We start from the raw sequence: 19,362 nt of genomic DNA on the forward strand, positions 1-19,362 counted from the left end.
GTAAAAATAATATGATCATTATTTTAGTTAAATAGGTTCAATGAATTAAATTAGTCTATTATTAAAAAAAGATTTTAATGACATGTCATGCCAGCTAAGAGACGGTGATGGTCCATTTACTGTAGCTTACTTCTATTTAGGGTTTTATGTGATTTAAATAAAAGAAACTAAATGAAAAGTAAGTCATCAAGAAGCCAAATTGAGGAAAATGAGAACATTCAGTAGGTAGAAGCACAAAGACTGGCCAGTGTGCAAATTAAAAAATATGGTTATTTTGATACGAAAAATAGGAATCGATAAATTTATGATTTCGAAAAAAATATCTTTTATTTTTGATTGAATTAGAGTTCTTAGCACCCACACTTGGGAGTCAAGATTTAAAGATGATTATGAGGAATTTCTTAATAATTACTCATTTTTCCATTCTCTTGTTACATATTAAATATTTAAGTATGTGCTATTTTATTAAATGCGTAGTTAAACGGTAAAAAAAATTGTCAAAATTCCAAAAGGGTATATCACTTTCTTTTAAAATTAAAACGGTAAAATTGCTCACGATGTAGCGACTTTGGCCGTCTGAAAAAGCAAAATCGCTGCAATAGCAGCGATTTCTTAAATTTGCTTTTTTTTTTTTATAAAAAAAAAATATTTTTTTAATAAGTCGCTGCTTCTGCAGCGACTTACATTTAATTTTTTTTACTTTATTTTTTTAAAAAATGGAATAATTTTTTTTAATTTTTTAAAATCATTGACAGCGATTTTTATTTAATTTTTTTTAAAAAAATCAAATCGTTGTAAAGGCAGCGATTTACACTTAATTTATATTTTTTTTTGAAAATTTAATTAAATCGCTGCAAAAAAATTAGCTGATTAAATTTCCTTTTCAAAAAAAATAAAAAAATTTAAGTGTAAATCTCTGTAATTTTAATAAAATATTTAAATAAAAATGGTTGCCTTAGCGATTTTGCCAAGATTTGATTTTAATTTTTTTAAAAAATAAAGCAAAAAAGAAGAAGTTTAATGTTAGTCGCTGCAAAAGCAGCGACTTATTAAAAAAATTATATATTTTTTTTAATTTTGAAAATCGCTCCACTTGGAACGACTTGTTTAAATTTTATTTTATTTTTTAAAAAGGAAATTTAAGAAATCACTGCTACAACAACGATTTTACTGTTTTGGTAAAAAGAAAAAATTGATATGCCCGTTTAGAATCTTTAACATTTTTTTTACACTTTTGACTCCGGATCTTGTTTATGATAATATTCTATGTTTAAAATTAAATTTGTTGTTTATGTATATATTAAATTAATGGCTTTTATTTCTAATGAAGTGGGTTTATTGTTTCGTTAATTATTCTTGTCTTTTAAATATTTTCAAACTAAAGCAGATATCTACGCTAGAATTCACCCATTTATTTCGATTTGATCTTGAGATAAGAAAATGAGGTTTATTAACAATAATTAATTAATTAAAATATATAAAAATAACACTACACACATTTAAGATGATAAATATCAAGTTATAAACATACTTTTTAATAATAAACTACTTATAGCATATTATTATCAAGTTATAGCATATCAAGAAAAAATATATTATTCTCATTAATTTTTTTAAATAATAATTAACTTATTTAAATAATTACATTTATTATTCAGTTACCTTTTTTAAACCAATGTTTTTGATTAAATTAATTATTATAAGTTACATTTTGCAAACAAAACTCTTTAACTAGAGTAAATAAAATTAAACATTATATAGTTACCTTTTTAAAAAAAATTACAAAATAATAGGGATTTTATCATTCCATAATTAATAACTACCAATCAATATCTAAAATAATAACAGTTTTCTTTTTAAAACTGTCACACGTTATTTAATAAAAAAAAATTATATTCCCCAAATATATTGTTCTTCCCCAAATCTTCTTTTTGCACGCCTAACATTTAATCTTCACCAAATTTGGTTCAAAAAACTTCCACTTTTAACATTCTTCTTCACCAATTCTTCCACTTTTGCACTCAAATTTTTCATTTTTGCACTCAAAAATTGTATAATGTCGAAGAGAGGCAATGAAACCCCGCGAAAAAGTAGAAGGTTGAATGATGAAGCAAGATCCGAGGAATTTCATGCTTCATCTTTAAACATTTTGTCACAAACTCAGTCTTCATCTGCAAAAGACAAATCTAGAACAGAAAAATCAAAAATGAAAAAAAAAAAAACAGCCAAAGAAAATCGAGAAGAGAAAAGGGAAAGAAAAGCAAACCGTAGTAATCAATTATCACACCAATCTTCATTTTAATTACACATCAAAAGATAATTACTATTACGTAATATTTAGTATCAGAAAAACATCGTAATTGTATCACAAAAAATACATCAAATCAACATCTGTAATATAACAGAAATAAAAAAAAATGACACATTCTATACATGACAACAAAAAAATATATATAATTACAACCAATAATTTATACTTAAAACATAACAAATCATAAATAAAACTAACCTGATGAATTCCATTTGCCACCATGTTTAATTAAAATTGACACAATTTTCTCCATCAAATCAAATCTAAACGTTTTCAACGTCAAATTTTAATTATTTTTCAAAAAAAAAAAATGAAAAAATATATCAATATTCAAATATAAGAATAATCCTCACTTTCTGAAAAAAAAATCAAACAATGCACGTTTACAGAAAGAAGATAACAGATTAGAGTTTTTTAAGGATTAAAATCATAACTTATTAACATTTAAAACAAATTGAGACATTAATTAAAATATTTTCAAATCCCTTAAAATGTGCACATTAGTTATCAGTTAATAATAATACCTAATTTCACGCACATTATCTAATTTTAATTAATCCATTTTTTTATTATCTAATTTTACAAAATTAAAATTAACATTATTTTCTTTTAAAAAAAATGCTATAACTTGATATATTAAATGTTATAGAATGAAAATCATACAAAATTAAAATTAACAATATTTTCTTTTAAAAAAATGCTATAACTTGATATATTAAATGTTATAGAATGAAAATCAAACTCTTATGCCATTTAATATATCAAGTTATAGCATTTTTTAAAAAGAAAATAATGTTAATTTTAATTTTATAAAATTAGATAGTAAAAATAACAATAAAAATGAATTAATTAAAATTAGATAATGTGCGTGAAATTAGTTATTATTATTAACTGATAACTAATGTGCACTTTTTAAGGGATTTGAAAATATTTTAATTATAGATAGACACCATAAATGTCTCAATTCGTTTTAAATGCTAATAAATTATGATTTTAATCCTTAAAAAATTCTAATCTATTATCTTCTTTCTTTGAACGTGCATTGTTTGATTTTCTTTCAGAAAGTAAGGATTATTCTTATATTTGAATATTGATATATTTTTTCGTTTTTTTTTTGAAAAATAATTAAAATTTGACGTTGAAAACGTTTAGATTTGATTTGATGGAGAAAATTGTGTCAATTTTAATTAAACATGGTGGCAAATGAAATTCATCAGGTTAGTTTTTATTTATGATTTGTTATGTATTAAGTATAAATTATTGGTTGTAATTATATATATTTTTTTATTGTCATGTATGGAATGTATCGTTTTTTTTATTTCTGTTATATTGCAGATGTTGATTTGATGTATTTTTTGTGATACAATTACAATGTGTTTCTGATACTAAATATTACGTAATAGTAATTTTCTTTTGATGTGTAATTAAAATGAAGATTGGTGTGATAATTGATTCTACGATTTGTTTTTCTATCCCTTTTCTCTTCTTCTCGATTTCCTTTGGCTGTTTTTTTTTTTTCATTTTTCATTTTTCTGTTCTAGATTTGTTTTTTTGCAGATTAAGACTGAGTTTGTGTTTGTGACAAAATGTTGAAAGATGGAGCATGAAATTCCTCGGATCTTGCTTCATCATTCAACCTTCTACTTTTTCGCGGGGTTTCATTGCCTCTCTTCGACATTATACAATTTTTTGAGTGCAAAAGATGAAGATTTGAGTGCAAAAATGAAAGATTTGAGTGCAAAAGTGGAAGAATTGGTGAAGAAGAATGTTAAAAGTGAAAGTTTTTTGAGCCAAATTTGGTGAAGATTAAATGTTAGGCGTGCAAAAAGAAGATTTGGTGAGGATTTGGGGAAGAACAATATATTTGGGGAATATAATTTTTTTTTAAACAACGTGTGACAGTTTTAAAAAGAAAACTGTTATTATTTTAGATATTGATGGGTAGTTATTAATTATGGAATGATAAAATCCCTATTATTTTGTAATTTTTTTTAAAAGGTAACTATATAATGTTTAATTTAATTTACACTAGTTAAAGAATTTTGTTTAAAAAAGGTAACTTAAAATAATTAATTTAATTAAATACATTGATTGAAAAAAGGTAACTGAATAATAAATGTAATTATTTAAATAAGTTAATTATTATTTAAAAAAATTAATGAGAATAATATATGTTTTCTTGATATGCTATAACTTGATAATAATATGCTATAAGTAGTTTATTATTAAAAAGTATGTTTATAACTTGATATTTATCATCTTAAATTTGTGTGTAGTGTTATTTTTATTACATAAAATACTATATACCTAATTTACACCAAAAATATTTGAGGCCCTCACGCCCATCTAATAGTTCGAGTTAGAAATAAAAGATAAAAATATTCAATTGATCGTCTTTATAAATTACAATTGCATAAATTATATTACATATTACACTTCATCGATTTTTAAATACTCTTCACAAAGATCCATTTTTCCGACTGTTATTGCATGTAAGGTTGAAAAGTGAAAATATGGGAATGGGGTTTCATAAAAGTCAAAAATACTACTTTGAGAAGTTGTTTGAGGGATTTTATGACATGAAAAAAGTTGTTTTGGTTAAATTTTGCATTATAAGAGAAAATTGTCAGAGGAAAAAAATAATAATCATTTAAAAAAAAAGGAATCTATATATATATATATAAATCTGGATATGAAAGTGCTGATGTGGCACCCTTCATAGGTAAGCATTAGAATTTATATATATATTTTTTTTTAAAGCTTTTTTTTTCTCTTAATTTTATCTTGATATATTAGTTAAATTAAATAAATATCCTCTATTCATTATTTCTCTTTAAATTCGTCCATTAATACCTTTATTATTTTAGGTATATATAAGTTACAATTTATCCCTTTAAATATTTAAACCTTTCCTTATTCCTTCTTAAAAGTATTACTAAATTATAATTAAGGCATTAATGACCAATATAAGTTACAATTGTAGGTATTGATTACTCCATTACTCTTTTAATTTATTTATTCAATAGTTAAGAATTTATGGATTACTATAAATACTAAAACCATGTCATCTTCACCAATGCAAAAATTTTTTATTTTATTTTCCCTTTCTTTATCATATTTATACTAAAGTACATCACTTTGGTTATTTCTAATTTTATAATATATAGTTTATTTGTTACTAACTTTTACAATGTGGAAGATAAGATGAGCATTTGACAATTTTGAAAATTCAAATTCAATGAGAACAATATCTAATTTGAGTTACCAAGGTACATCACTTTGATTATGTCTAATATATATATGTATATATATATATATATATATATATATATATTCTTTGTGACTAACTTCTATTGTTAACATTTAACAGCGTGGACGAGTAGACGAGTATATGACAATTTTGGAAATTCAAATTCAATTTTGATGAGTACAATATTTCACTCATGTTACTCTTTTTATTTCAGTTTGTTTGATGTCTTTTATTTACAATATTTTTTTTATTGCTTTTTTCCTCATTATTGATGATTTTAGTGTACTTATTATTTTGCGCATTTTTTTTAAAAATAATCTTTATTATTTATAATGGAAGACAAGATGAACATATGACAATATTTAAGTTTAACTTTCATAAACTCACAAGGAAAAGGAACCCTACATTAATGTTTATGTCCATTAATCTTCAAATGGTGTAGTGAACATTGAGAATGTATACAAATTGAATAATTAGAGGCTAGGATAATTTTCTTTGGTATTCCTACAAAGATTATTTTGTTTATTTATTTAATTTTAATTTATTTTAATTTTCTTTGGTACTCCAACAAGGATTCTTTGATTAATTTATCTAATTATAATTTATACCTACACTAAATAATATTATTGAAATTTTAGGTATATTAATTTTAACTTTGAACACTTGAATCGTTTTGTTTATTATCTTTTAAGGTTTTTTTAATGGTTTCAACATTGTATATATTTTATTTTGAATAATGAAATCAATTTTGACGATTAGGAAATTTCACAATTTTTATTTATGTTTACCTTTTAGAATAATTTAGAAATTGTAACTAAAATATAGGTAAGTTTAAAGTTGTATTTTAGTTAATACATATATATAATTTGGGTTTAATTTATTTGAATACTGTATATTATTTACGTAATTGAGACTATTTATCTTTCAATCTATTCATTTTTATATAAATAATAGGCAGTATATTATAATCGTAGTAAAATTAGTCAAGATAGAAAATGATTTACAAACATTTCATAATCTAAGATTAGTGAAAGATGAAAAAAAAATTCATTACTAAAGGAAAGTATAATACTTTTGAAGAAAAAGAATAGATATTAGAAAAAAACTATATTTACATTAAGCTTATTATATTATTAAATTAAATTTAAATTTATAAAGAGTTCAACTTACTACATTAAATTTACTTTTCATATTAAAATAAAGAGAATAAATATAGATTTTTTTTTATAATTTCAAAAATTCTTAAGCGATTTCAAATTACAAAAGATATAAAATTTAAGTACTAATAATAAACTTAATTAAGACTTAACATTTGATATATTTAGATTAAAGACTATAAAGAATCTTTAGAAATATATTTAATAATCAACTATTCAAAAAATTAATTATTTAGCAGATTTAACGAATAATTTTTTATCGCGCAAAGCGCGGCTAAGTTCACTAATTATATATAAGTAGCAATCAAAAGACAATTGATTAACAAATTACAATGTCTAACACTACCAAATGTCGTAATACATAAATATGCTTTTTAACTTGGCTTCGAACTACATTTATGCCCTTCAACTTTGGGTGTGCACAAGTAGACACTTAAACTTGTATAAAGTTGAACAAATAAACACACATGTCCTACATATCATCCTACGTGTCATTTTTTGTCCTATGTAATGTCTTACGTATATTGTGTCATATAGGACTCATGTGTTTATTTATTTAAAAGTTGAATAACTAAAGTGCCTGTTTATGCATTATAAAAGTTGGAGGTTAAAGTTAAAATTTGAAGCCAAGTTTAAGATCCAATATATATATTATGCCCAATTAAAATATAGGTATTGAGCTTGTTGTAATATAACAATGTCCACAAACAATGATGAAAAAAAAAAGATTTGGGCTAAAACAGTTAACAAATACGACTGCGTATCCAGAATATAGGAGGACCAAAATTATTTGATATTTTTGTGGAATATATATAGAAAAAATGTGTGGTTAATCAACCAAATTACTTGTAGCATAATGTTTATTATGCAAAATGTGGCTTTCCTAAGGGCTGATGTATACAAAAAAGTCAATAGTTTTTTTTTATTAAGGTAATATAAACAAAAACAAAAATAAGTGAGCAATAATTATTAGGATTACGTAATTTTAATTACAACAGGATCCAGTGAAAGAATTTTCTTCTTCATTTGCTCAATCAACTATATCTGACTTGAGATTTATTAAAAAATATAATATTAAAAGTAAACTAATAAAGCTACTTCAATGTCAAAATTTTATCCGTGTAATCACTATTACATTACATTATATTAATTTATCATTATTAAGTGAATAATATACAAAAACAGTTACTTCTATGTTTCAGTAAAGAGTGAATACGTAAGACTTGTGTCACACACATATCATAAAAAAAATTTAGCTAGGCTGATCGTAATCATGGGAAATCTATAAGACTCCCTAAATCACATTCAACACAATTTTATTAATGAGTGATAGTTTAAATGTATTCTTATGCTCCCAATAAATTAGGTATGAAGGTAAAAGAAAAAACGAAAAAGGTGATAGTTTAGGCGTGTTTTTAACACATACAAAGTTATCAGATCTTTCTTTCGCATCCTCTTTATATAATAGCTACAACTCCACCATTCAAGCTTTCGACCCCACAACATATTTAAGTGAAGCAGGAGGGAGGTAAATATTTCAGAGATCTTAAGTAGCAAACAACAAGGTATTAGAAAATTTTAGCATATACTTTTCAACAACAATATTGGTTTTAGTTTCAAGAAAAAACATTACTTAGTTTAAGCTGTTACTACCTCTTTGATGTCTACTGCTTTTAGTGGCCCTTTTTAAAACAAAAATACTATCATATTATAGGCTTTATCCTAAAATTACCAACGAAACTGTAATCCAGATGTTAAAATTAAATTAGTCTCTTAACATATGTTTAAAATTTTAGGTTGAACATACATTGCAAATAAGCAATTGGAAAGTTGGAGATGATAAAGTTCTACAGCAACAAGCTCTGCAACGGTGGGAGGCTATGCTGAAGGTTATGCAAATTGGGAATATGTCACCTACAGCAGTGGGAAGAAGACTTGGGCAGATGAAATAGAAGAGGAGAATGTGCGCACAAAATCGCAAGGGTCGGTATGGGATAACTTTGATATGGCCAAAGTATCTAATGCAGGGTTCAAGTTTGAATACATTTCTCCTATACAAACTGGAGAGGCACCTATAGTAGAAATCAAACTTGAGGATATAAGGTTTGGAGTTTGAATTCTGGAAAAATGTTGTGGTATGTTATGTACTAGGGGCTCATCCCCCTTTCGCTGAGATTTAAAGGATATATTTAATGACTATGGGCCAAACATGGAATAAACAAAATGTTGATGTTGAAGAATGGGATTATCCTTCTTCGTTTGGTTCGGTTTGATACAGCTGCAGGGAAGAATGAAGTGATATAAGGGGGCATTTATCATTTTGATAACAAGCCATTGATAGTGAAGGCATGGGATGCGGATATGGAGTTTACAAGGACAGAGTGGTATACTGTCCTGATTTGGGTGAAGTTCATGGATTGGAATTCAAATATTGGAGTGCTTAAGGGCTCAACAAGATAGGATGTTTGGTGGGGAAACCATTAATGGTAGATCAGAATACTGAGAAGAAAATTGGGTTAAACTGTGCTAGAATTTTGATAGAAGTGGAATTGGATGCCAAATTCCCAGAGAAAATTACGTTCAGGAACAAAAAGGGTAATCTAATGGAGCAAAGGCTGGTGTGTGATTGAAAACCAACCCTCTGTACAAATTGTAAAAAGTATGGGCATGCTGAAGGAGATAGCAGGAAAAAGCTAACCCCTCCACCAGTGATCCAGAATGCTGAAAACACCAAGGCGAGGGAAAACCAGGGAGGGAGAGAGTTCGTTTCTGGAGAGAGTTCGTTGAAAGAGCAGCGAACAATAGGTGCAAAGGTTGTAAATCAGAAAATGAACAAGCAGGGTAACCAAAATTCACGGAATTTGCAAGAGCAAAGTCAAGGGAAACGAACAAGCAAACAAACCAAAGTGAACAAGCGGCACCAACTGAAGAGTGGGTTACACCACAAAGAGTTGGCAAGGCTACTCAACAACATACAAAGCAGTGTAAAGTGACTAATTCAAACACATTTCAGCCTTTACATCAGGTTGGGACTAGCGCAAAGAGTATAATTGAGACGGCTAGTAATGGGGGAGGTCAAACCATTACCCTGTATGGGAATGGTTAACATATTATGATGGAACGTTAGAGGCCTGAATAAGCAGAAAAAGGTTGCTCTTCTCTGCAACACTGAAAAAGTGGGTCTAGTAGGCTTACTACAGACTAAAATAAAGAAGAACAAGGTGGAGCAAGTAGCGAGAAAATTGTTTGGGGGTTGGCACTAGTTAACTAACCTAGGTTATCATTATAATGGGAGAGTTTGGCTCACTTGGAGACCTGATCAATACCAGGTGATGCCTATCAGTATGACTGCTCAGGTAATCACTTGCAAGGTGACTTTCCGACAGAAGTAATTGAAGTTCATGCTTTCAGTGGTGTATGCATTTAATACTAAGTAAGAAAGAAAGGATCTATGGAACTACCAAGAGAATTTATCTCAAGGGTGTCAAATGCCTTGGATGATTCTAGGGGACTTTATTCAGTCCTTAAGGATGAAGACAAAATAGGAGGGAATCCAGTGCTTTGGTCAGTAGTGATTCATTTCCAAAATCGTGTGAATAATTGCTCACCAGTCGAAATGCCCCAATAAGGAAACAAGTACACTTGGGATGACAAGAGTAGTGACCCAAGAATCTTTTCAAAGATAGATTGGGTATTCACTAAAGGAGAATGGTTGGCTTCTATGCCCACATCTATGGTGAGGTTCTTGCCTGAAGGAATCAGAGATCATTGCCCAGCCAGAGTATCACTAATAGAAGAAAGATCTAGGAGAAGGAAATCATTTCAATTATTGAAGGTTCCAAAATGTTGAAAGTTGTTAAGAAATTGAAAATGTTGAAGAAAGCGCTCAGGAATCGAAATACTTGCCACTTTAGGAATATCATTGATGAAGCAAATGAAGATAGGGTGTCACTTAAGAAGGCTCAAGAAAAATTGCAGTAAGAGCCCACAAGAGCAGACCTCCAGGAGGATGATAGGATAAAATATCATAAACTTCTATGTTCATCTTATTTAGCCGAGCTATTCCTCCAGCAAAGAAGTAAAGTAAATTGGTTAAACTGAGAGATTACTTCTATTCAGTGATCAAGTACTGGGGACTAAAACAAGCCACATCTCAGTTGAAGGATGAGAAGGGCGTGCGGAAATCTGATCCAGATGACATTGCAAAAAAAAAAAAAATTGAAAATGGTAACTTTGTCTATTCCTCAACAGTCAGTACACTGATGTACATTGCAAAACTCTTTGTATCCTATCATGAGAATTTACTTGGGAGGAAGAGTAATGCAAGAGTTAAGACTTTTCAGAGTTTCATCATAATTGGCAATACTAACTACTGAACATAAGGAGAGATTAATGTTGCTTTATACGATGAAAATGTCAAGAATGCCATATTTTCGATAGATAGTACAAAGAATCCTGGATCAGATGGGTACGGGAGTGGATCTTTTATAGCAGCCTAGGCCATCATAGGGGGTGAAATCTCGGATGTTGTGCTAGAATTCTTTCATAATGGCAAATTATTGAGGCAGATCAATTAGACCATATTGCACTGATTTCCAAAGTTTGTGCTCCAGAATGTGGAAATCAATTTAGACCCATCTCTTGTTGTAATGTGATCTATAAGAGCATATGAAAGATGATATGTAGCATGTTGAAGGATGCAATTTAACTACCTGGTGGCAGATAACCAATCGGCTTTTATGCAGGTTAGATCCATGGTACATAATGTCTTGATTTGCCACGACCTATTAAAAACACTATAAGTGGAAGACATCCCCGCAGTGCCTAATGAAAATAGCCTCAAAAAATCCTATAACATGGTTAGCTCGGAGATTTTGGAGGAGGCTCTAAAGGGTTATGGGTTTCCAAGGGAGTTCACTCAGAAAATCATGACTTGTGTTGCATCTCCTATGTTCACAGTAAAGGTGAATGGAGAAGGATCTGGCTATTTTAGAGGATAAAGGGGGTGAGACATGGAGATCCCATGTCATGGAGTACCTTTCAAGGATCCTAAAAAGTGTAAGGTCATTGCCAGACTTTAAGTTTCATCCCATGTGTAAGCAAGTCAAGTTGACACATTTGATATTTGTTGATGTTGTATGGTGTTTTGTAAAGGGGAAGTAAAATCCGTGAACAAAATGTTTGAAGGACTGGCCACTTAAGTTAGCTCACATGATTAGAGGCGATTATGGAGAAGTCCAGCATTTTTACAGCAGGGGTGACTGAGACTAAGGAAGCACTACTCAATAGAACTGGATTTACACTTGGCTTTTTTCCAATCAGATTTGTCCTCCAAGAAGTGGTCGAAGATGGAATGTCATCAACAGATTGCCAAAATAACCCAGCGGATAACTGTCACTTATTCGAAGAAGTTATCATACGCAGGAAGGTTACAAGTGATAACATCAGTCATATTCTCGATACATAACTTCTGGGAATCTGTCTTTATACTACCCCCATAGTGTTGTCAAAGAGGTGGATAAAATTTGTAGGACCTACTTATGGGAAAGTACTAAAGATAAAAGACGAATAGCCTTGGTCTCCACACTAAACATAAAAGACGAATAGCCTTGGTCTCGTGGGAGAAGGTCTGCATACCTATGAAGTATGGGGGCTCCACATTAAAGGTTGCCATGACTGGAATGTTGCTTCGGTCGGAAAGCTGTTAGGGCAATTAATCGAGCATAAAGAATCTTTGTGGGTCAAGTGGGTACACGTCGTCTATATGAAATCAGATGATAATATTTGGTCTCATATTGCTCCTCCAAACAGTAGTTAGTACTGGAAGAAACTAAATGGATTGAAGAATGAAATGAAGCATTAAAACGCTTTGGAGAACTCTTTGGAAAATGTTGCATTGATTTGGAATAGAATAGCACAACCAAGGCACAAGTTTATATTGTGGTTAGCTACACTGGGCAGACTCCTTACGAAAGAAAGTTAATATAGATGAACATTAAGGTGGAAAAAGGAGAGTGTTGTCTTTGTGACACACATGAGGTCGGGACAACAGTCCATTTATTTGGTCATGTGTATGGACGCAGAAGGTAAATGAAGCAATCATGCAGTGACTCACATACAGATAGAAGCAACTGGAAATGATCGGGTACTACAGGAAATCAAAAGAAAGTATTGAAGTAAAGCAAAGAAAGAAATAATTGCTGCTCTATGGGGGCTATGGTATATCACACTTGGAGAGCAAAGAATTGGAAAATATATAGAGCAGTAAATGTACAAAAGGAGCAAGTTATAACACAGATCAAAAAGGAATTCATAGACAGGATAGCTAGATTTGGGAATCAAAAAAACTGTATAAATGTAAGAGTTCTATTCAAACTTTAACTGGTAACTAGTTGTGAGGAGAAGAGAATAGACGAGGAATCAATGTTATCAAAGGCGCGCTTAAGCCCTGAAGCGAGGCTCGAAACGGGTTGAGTGCTTCCCCTCGCTTTATGTGCGTTTTGCTTTATGTGCGCTTCAGTGTCGTCATCAAGGTTCTAAGGCAAACATTTCCTTGTCAATAAGCCTCGTATGAAGAAGTGACACTGAATAATTGATATTTCACTATATCATCAACTTTTTTTCAATTTCTTTGGTCATATTTTTGTCATTCATGTTTATAAATTATTAGTCTTAGACTAAACATAAATATTTGTATCTTTTCTCCCTTTGCGCCTTTTTTCATTAAAGCCCACACTTTATTTGCGCTTTACGCTTAAAGCCCTCACAGACCTTAGAGCTTTTTTGTGTTCTTCGCCTTGATAACACTGCTAGGAATGTTGTGCTGTTAGGTGATCAAAGTTGTAATTCTCGTTTGTTATAAATGTCATTATGGTAATGTTCACAGATGTTACAAAAAAAACTTCCTAGTCTTCCTAACTTTGTTCACGTTAATTTGTGAGTCATTTGGTCCAACGAATAAGGAAACCAATAATGCTCCTTTTTCTTGGTATTGAGTCAAACCACAAGTTTAAATAGAAATAACAGCTAACAAAGATGGTCGAACAAATAAGTTTTCTTTTTTTGTTAAATTATGGGGTTTAAGCAGTAGATATCCAATTTGATAAATGTCAGTGGCAGCAGTGAATGTATCGAGAAAAAGACTAATGAACAAGCTATAGCAATGTTCATAGTACCACATTGACATGCCAGTTTATAGTAATCATCAATCCAGATTGGAGGTTATTGGATTAAATACATCCTTTAGTTGCCAATTATTTCTTATCTTGTGTCTCTTCTTCTATCTTTTCTTTTGTTACCGCATCGATTGTGATTCCCCTTGTAATACAGATTACCTCAAGGCTATTCATTCACGAACTTCAAAGTATTGATGGATCGTTCACAAGGATGGAGGCTGTTGAACACGTATGGATGACGAGGGGGGAGTTTCATGCCTTGCATGGGAACATATGCACCTTAAAGCAGCTCCCAATTGGGAAACACCATGCTTGGATGATAGCTTGGAACGTGGGAGGCCTAATGAAGTGAGGAAGAGGAATTGAAGATGTGCTCCATTCGGCGAGAGGACAGCGACTTCGGCGACTCACCAAACCCCTTTTGGCAAGAGTCCCAAGGTCGCCAACTGGTCCAAGGAGCTACATAAGGGAAAGCTGACCATTCGGCGAGATGGAGGCCATTGGCGCATCGCCAAATGGATTGAGTGATGGTCCCCAGACCGCCCAAAGTTCAAGTAGCTCCCCAGCCAAGTCAAGGAGCAGAGTTCCTCGCCAAGTCCATTGGGCGCATCTCCCATTTCGGGTCATTTTTGGGCCCATTTATGTAATAAGTCCCAAGTCCTAACACTATAAATAGGTGTCTTAGGGTTCATTTTAGGAAGACTGATTTTGAATATTGATAAATGATAAATTTAACTCCTTATGTGAGTGCAGAAAGCTTGGTAAGCTTTTGTCGAACATTGTTCAAAAACGAGGGTTGCTTGGGATATCGATTCCCTTGAGCTCTTTGTAAGAGTTGGGTGTTAATCAATTGTGGATTAATCAATTGAGGTCTTTAGGTTTACTATACCTTTAGGTTGCTTTTGATTTTCTTTTCATGTGTCTATCTATTTATCCATATTTGGTACCTGTTAGGAGCTAGATTGGAGGTTATTGGATTTAATACATCCTTTAGTTTCCAATTGTTACTTATCTTGTGTCTTTTCATCTATCTTTTCTTTTGTTTCAGCATCCATTGTGATTCCCCTTGTGAGAAACGCAGCAATAATATTTCACTTTATACTCATTAAGAGCCAATTTCATTTCTTTAACTCACAGCCATAGGACAACCTAGAGTTTCCCATATAAATTGATGATTACAAACAATTGCTCATTAACAACACACATAGAATTTCAAAAAATAGCAAGTTAAAATGAAGATAAGACATAAAAATAAAGGTGAAGTAGAAATCACAAACCATTTTTAATGAGTTCTCCATGCCCTGAAGTACTATGCATATGATTATGCAAATGACAACTTCATGCATAGAGTTTACTTTTTAAAGCCACGGCAGACCCGGGTATGGAAGTGTTCCTTCTCTTTATCTCCAGTAGAGTCTGCAAGATTTGGACAAGATTAAGAAAATGGTTAAACATCATGAAACTGTCTTAAAGCCCCATTCATTAAGTATAATGAACCAATTTGTTTTTGTCCATGCACCAAGAAGATGTAGTTTGCACTCAGCTGGTCTTCAGCTGATCTCGTCCAAAACTAAAACATCAGGATGAGCAACTCAGATGAACAAATAAGAATGTTTTTTGAAGATTTTCGCTTTGACCTTGACAATACTTATTTTTATGAAGTAAAGGTAAATCATTAAAGGTATCCAGAAAACGCAAGCAAAAATTACAATAGAGGGATAATGCTTGCTCATATACACAACATGACTATTCAATCACTACTACTTCTTAATACCCGTCCCTCCCAATTTCACACCTGTTCCAACTAAATGTCCAGTGATTTTTTAGTGAAGAGTCTCTAAAGGAACCACAAGAAAGTACAAGATAAAGATTAACCTCCCAGAATTCTTGGAATCGTAAGGCAAAAGTTCTGCATTTGAATAGGGATATTAGAATCAAGCTTCATCCTTCAACTAAAAATTTATCACAACGGTAGGGAGTACTAATACCTGTAACTGTCTTCAAGATGCTAAAGACCTTGCAACAAGAGGCTTTGAGCATGTCAAGTAAAAGTCCAGTGAGACTCAAGGACATTCTGACTTACAAAAGAGCGCTAATACAGAATTCACCATGCATTGACAATTTGAGGGATTCTTTGCAAGAGATATACTCATGATGCATAGAAGTTATTATTACTTACCATTAGGATAACTGATAATGAAAAAGAAAGTTCAACATACAAAGTTTATTACTCACCAAACTTTAGATAGACTTGTCAGTTGAAACTTAAAGTAGTTCTACTTTCCTATCAACATTCATAGCCACTTGTGTTTTGCTACCATCGACTCTTGTTTGGGACCAGTCATCAAATTTCAGAAATGAATGTTTTTACTTTCCTATCAACATTTACCATCACCTGTGTTAGCTATCATCGACTCTTGCTTGTGACCAGTCACCAAATTTCAGAAATAAGTTAGTGGAGACATGAAGGCATCAAGACTCGAGACCATGACATTGTTTGCCACTCTTTTCATGAAAATCAAATTATCTCACAACATTTTTGAAAAAATAAAATCAATTTTAAGATTTAAAAGCAGTAACTGAATTTTTAGATCAATTCAAGAAAGCCCCTAACAGATACTGTTTCAGTGATCAAATCATGAAACGTTATGTTAAATTGAGGTAGGAGGCTCAGATTTTTGCCTATGTAATCAAAGAGCAGAGATAAAACAGGCATGGCTGCAAAGATTGGTTGCCTCGTAATAACGGACAACAAGAAACTTATTATTTCTCATCCTCCTTCACAGACCTTCCAAGTTCTCTTTGCCAAGCCACGTCTTGGAATTAACTCAAATGTTTTCCTGTCTTTTTTAGGATAATCTTCATAGCCTCAGAATTTTTGGACTATCAAGATATAGAAAAGGGCATCAAATTTGGGAATAAACGCTACTTTAAATAGGTATGGTATAGAATAAAATAAGATAAATTTGGCTCATTTCTTTCCTTCTAGGCTAACCTTTTCCATGTTTGGGGAAATTATTTGTTTTTTTCGTCTTCGAATTTCCCGCTGTATGCCTCATTCTTCAGAGCTGAATTTTCAACACAGACCCATAATAGGTTTTCCGAACTGAGAAGACTCACTTTCAAAAACCATGAAACAAATTATTGAGGGCTCAGATTTGCTGTATTTGAATCAAGCGATTGAGAAGAGCGACAACGCCATGGCTGCAGACACTAGTTTGCTATTCAAAGCCTTAACCAGGTTGCCCTGCCAAGATACGGGTCGGATTTTCTCAATGTCGTGATTGAAAAATGCTCAAAAAGGAAGCAAGCAATCATCACAGCCCCTTTAAAACATCATCAACAACAACAACAACAACAAAAGTAGGGGTGTCCGGACGAAGTTCATCCAATTATTTATTTATTTATTTTGTTTATTTTAAAGGGCTGTTGGTTTTTTTTTTTGGTTATGAATGGCGAAATCACTGGCAAAACAGAGATGGGCAACCACCCTTCGCAGAAAATCCCAATTTCTCAGATGCCTCATTCTTCGTCTTTAACCCGTAATGGGTTTTCCAACCCGAGAATGGAATCACCATTCAAGACCAAGAAATGGGATATTAAGGGCTCAGATTTTGCTGTATTTCTTAACAAAGCAAAAGAGAAAAGCGACGCCGCCAGGGCTGCAGACACCAGTTTGCTATTCAAAGCCTTAACAGGGTCGCCCTGCCAAGATACGTGTCGGAGTTTTCTCATTGTTCGTGATTGAACATAGCCCAGAGAGGAAGCAATCAATCATCATAGCCACATTATAACATCAGCAGCAAAAAGAGCGGTGAAAGAGAAGAGGAAGAGGAACAAGAGTAGTTGTGCGGGCTTTCCTGGTTCATTTGAAAGGGTTGTTGGTTTTTTGTTTAACGGAGAAATCACTGGCAAACTGGAGATGGGCAACCACCGTTTAGAGAAAATCCCAAATTCTCTGTCGCCTCATTCTTCTTCCATTCTTGGCTATGCTCGAATTTGATGCTTCTCAGAGAGTACCTGTGTGTTAAATAAGGCAAAATTCTGGGGAAGTGGAATCAGGGGCATATTGGTCAATAGATAAACTATTTGCCTTTTTCTGAAATAAATTAAATTGAGTTGATTATCCTGATGGAAACTGAATCTGATTGCACAATTGAATTATGGAGGAAGAAGCAATCACAATTTTATTATTGATCAGTTCAACCACAATGTATTACTCTCTACATATATATACACATGTACTAAGTGACTTATTTACAAGAAAACCATCTTCTAGAATCTTCTCAATATATCCTAACTAACTATCAACTAACTATCAACTAACTATTAACTAACTATCAACTAATCTAGTTAATTATTTACAATCTCTAATAGCCCCCTTCAAGCTAGAAGATATGAAGATGTTCTTCATTCCTAGCTTGGAGATAAGATGAAAATGTTGATGTTTGCTTAGTCCTTTAGTTAGGATATCAGCTGGCTGTTCAAATGAGCATAAGTATTGTAAGACAACAAGACCTTTTGACACCTTTTCTCTAATAAAATGACAATCAATATCAATATGTTTGGTTCTCTCATGGAACACTGGATTAGCAGCAATCTGAATAGCTGCTTTGCTATCACAATGCAGTGAAACAGGTAACACCAATGGTACATCCAATGTCTTGAACAAACCAATGATCCAAGTAATCTCTGCAATAGTGGAGGCCAGACTCCTGTACTCTGCTTCAGCAGAGCTTCTAGAAATAGTAGACTGCTTCTTGGATTTCCAAGATATTGGAGAATCTCCATACTTGATTATGTAACCAGTAATTGATCTTCTAGAACTAACACATGATCCCCAATCAGCATCACAATATGCCTGAAGAGACTCTGTGGAGTTGGATTGTGTTGTCAATAATATCCCAAATCCTGGTGATTGCTTAACATATTTCACTACTCTGATGGCAGCATTCATATGAGAAACTTTAGGAGCCTGCATGAATTGGCTGAGACTTTGAACTGCATAAGATATATCTGGTCTGGTGAGAGTAAGATATAGTAGCCTCCCAACTAATCTTTGATATTCACCAGGATCTAACAAGAGTGAATCAGATGTATCTCCAACTAAATCATCAAACTCAGGTGTAGTAAGTTTCAGATTTAATTCTGCAGGTGTAGACATAGGTTTAGAACTCCCTAACCCCAAATCTGAAATCAATTCTAATGCATATTTCCTTTGGTGCATTAATATTCCTTCTGAATTTCTAGCAAATTCGATGCCTAGAAAAAATCTAAGATCTCCAAGATCCTTTATTCTAAAATGATCCTTTAGAACCTGCTTTGTTTCCTCTATCAGTTGGCAACTGCTTCCTGTCACAAGCAAATCATCCACGTATATAAGAACAACTACAATGTCATTTCCAACTTTCTTGGTCATGAGAGAATAATCAAGATGACTTTGTTGGAAACCTGCTTCAATCAAGGCAT

At 31.7% G+C, this 19,362-nt stretch overlaps 1 long non-coding RNA gene across 2 annotated transcripts; it reads left to right on the forward strand.

The window, feature by feature from the left end:
- Window positions 1–3,287: 3,287 nt before the first annotated feature.
- Window positions 3,288–18,076, forward strand: LOC109119270 (uncharacterized). 2 transcript variants are annotated; one of them, XR_011220334.1, is made up of 4 exons: window positions 3,288–3,375; window positions 3,464–3,528; window positions 3,853–13,075; window positions 14,048–14,183. It is a non-coding gene; the product is annotated as an uncharacterized lncRNA (long non-coding RNA). The 2 variants fall into 2 exon arrangements; XR_002026527.3 differs by having other exon boundaries at window positions 3,853–18,076.
- Window positions 18,077–19,362: the final 1,286 nt, after the last annotated feature.

This window comes from Solanum lycopersicum, chromosome 3, assembly GCF_036512215.1.
Source record: "Solanum lycopersicum chromosome 3, SLM_r2.1".
Classification (NCBI taxonomy): domain Eukaryota; kingdom Viridiplantae; phylum Streptophyta; class Magnoliopsida; order Solanales; family Solanaceae; genus Solanum; species Solanum lycopersicum.